A 3,127-nucleotide genomic window follows, 5' to 3' on the forward strand; every position below is an offset into this window, starting at 1 on the left:
TCTCTCTCTTCTTTGTGTCTCAAGGACAGTCAGGCTCTTTGTTTTCCGGTTGTGCGTCTCTCCTGTTCTTGTTAACGTCAAATCTCAAGAGCGCCTTGAGGGAATTTCTTCAAATCCGGTACAAACATTCAGTTATTTTCCTGGGGTTTCAGTCAATCAGTTTGTGTGTCGGGTATTTATTTATTACTGTTAAAAATCTCTCGTGATTTATCTGTCGCTTGTTGACTTGTTTTCAAACACTTAAAAACACGACGCATTTTTAAACCACTGACTCATGTAGGTTGGAAACTGAGGCAACAAAAAGCAATAGCTGTCAGAAGATGTCACCTGTAACATCAAGAAAAAATAAAATGTCTGACAGAGATGAAGGTAGCAGTAATGATAATCGAAGTATTGCCAATAAAGGTGGTAAATGTCAGTGGGCCACTCCCCAATTCTTTTCATGCAAAGTGCAGAAGTGGAACCTTGTGGCCTTGTGATCAAACTTCGTACAATTCAGCTGAAATTAATATTTTCTATCAAAACAAATGATCAGACATTCATTGGCTTATTATTATAACTGCGACAAAGATCTGACAATATTTGAAGACAATGTATAATGAATACATGTCATTCTGAAGGTCTAATTTACGTTTGTATGTTAGCTTGTATAAAATATTAAATAGTTTTAATTCCATATCAGTTTGACGCTGATGACTTGATCACAGACATGATTAGTAGTTCTCATCTCCCCACGCCTGCTCTCCGGCTGATTCCCAGACGATGTAGAAATTTGGATGCATGTCTTGCGCAGTAAACATTTCTGAACGCCTCATCAGACCACAGATGGCCGTGCAGCGCAGTTATTATCACCAAAGCTGGGAGCTGTTGAGCTCTAGGCCCTGGAGTCTTTTCTCCTCCTGGCATCCTGCCCTGAGGATATTTTCGAGCAGGGATAGGCAACCATGTGCCGGATTGTGTGCTGGGGGAAAGGCTGTTTTTTATTATTTCAGACAAGGGCTGCAGCAGCTGAAAGTTCATCCTCTAAATATACATATATTCAGATGAACGAGACTCGTGCTACTTGTCAGACTTAACTGCTGTTTTTTTGGGATCTTGCTTGATTATTTGTGTCGTGCAAAGCAGCCACAAGGTGTCGCTGTAGCACGCAGTTAATGCAGTAATGGGGCTTGAACCACAGACTGTGTTTAAAAACCAAAATCTGTTTCCCATCAGTTTCTGCAGTTTTCTTTTCCATCTTGAGGTGATTAGTACCAACCACTTCCTCACTTAACATGTTCATCCCAATAAGAGATTAATGCTGAGCTTTTCTTGACCTCTTTCGAGGAAATTGGCAGATTTCGGAGGGAAGTTTTTAATGTGGTAAAGGTTGCTGCTAAATGAGGCAGTGGATCTGATGGACTTTCAAATGAGGGATAAAAGTGGACCAGACTTACCCCCAGACAATCCGCTTTGATCAGACAATCTCCCCTGTGATGGCCACGGCTGGGAAGGCCTCCTCTACACCTTGTAGCCCTAAAGCAGAAAAGGCAGGAGGGCTTCAACACCCCCCCCCCCCATCCTCCTCTCCCCCTCTCCTTGCTGCCCATCTCGCCCTCTTTCTTCACACACCCACACCGGACTCTCTTTTGAACGTGGAGGGCTTGATTTAAAATTCCTCTTCAGACCGTGTCATGCATTTTATATGCATGGCGAGCAGGGGAGGGAGAGCAGGGATTGCGTGGGGGGGCTCCTGCCCAAATGAACTTCCCTACTCTGTGGGTCCTCCTCAGGGACATATTCAAACGCACACACACACTCCACCTCTTTTCTTTTTACTCCTCTTCCCTCATTTTCCTTCACCCACTCAACTCTTTCAACATTAGTTTTACTGCATCATGCTTTTCACAAATTCCACCCAGCAGCGCGAGGGGCCGTAGCCTTTGAAGACAAGTGTGATCAGAACAGAAGCAGGGGGTGTTAAAAAAAAAAAAGAAAAACCTGGCCGCAGGGCATTTGGGTTTTCGCACTCGTGTTTAGCAGCGTATGGAGCAGAAGAGGGAGGCTGACAAGTGCAGTGTTTGGGGACAGCTTTGAAGTCTGACGGGGTGCGGCTGCTGCTTCTGCACAGTCCTTCACAAGGAGACTGTCACGTTGACACAAGTGGGCTTTACACACTCACGGTTCACAGCTCTGGATGGATAAGAGATAATCAAAAGAGCTGTGCTGATACACCTCAACATGTCTGATTCTCTCTCTGACTCGATGGGACTCGCTGCAGAGAAATACGACTCCAGAGCTCATACCACCACCAAGGTCAAATAGATCCCTTAAATTCAATCAAGCTGCACTAAATTACTTTTATACATATATACTATTGTAAATATTGGCCCTTTGTGCCTGATTTGTTTCACCAGCATCCATGAATTATTCTCTGGGAAAACAGTGAAAAGGTCAAACAAAGAATAGAAACTAGAAGGACATCTAGAAGAGCCCATCCCTCCTTCAGGGACCAACAGGCCCCTCATAAAACCACATTTAAAATGACTAGATCCAGATTTGTATTTTGGTCAACGCTCATGAAAATCAGTCCCAAAAATATGGGCAAATTTTTTCATTACAATCTGTACATTTTTACTCTGAGAATGAAAATATTGAAAAACCTCCAATCTCGCATTGTTGAAGAAAGTGAAAAAATAAATCCTGGATATGCTCCCCTGATTCGAATCAGTACCAAAATTTAATGGTGTTTCCCCTGACCCATACCACATCCTTCCACCGAGTTTGGAGGTAAGCCATCCTGTACTTTTTGTATAATCTTGTTCACAAACCAACATTAAATGGATCTTTCTATATTGGTGGCCATAAGGGGGCACCAATTACACGTCCAAAATCCAGGCACAACCTGTCCTATTAGCTCTATAAGGCCACACATCATTGAAAATATTTTGAAAATTATTCCTTGCCAGGGCACATTGTATTCTCATAGCTTAGAGAATAACAATTATTAAATCAACAAGTCTCATATTTGTTGTTAGTAAGTAACAGGGCAGGGGGAAAAACCGACTTCTGCTTGATCCGGCCCTGCCCGGAAACATAATCTCCCCTGCGAAGCTAAAACCCAGAAACCACATGAACTTCAGTCAGC

The sequence above is a fragment of the Platichthys flesus genome, chromosome 14 (genome assembly GCF_949316205.1).
Source record: "Platichthys flesus chromosome 14, fPlaFle2.1, whole genome shotgun sequence".
NCBI lineage: Eukaryota > Metazoa > Chordata > Actinopteri > Pleuronectiformes > Pleuronectidae > Platichthys > Platichthys flesus.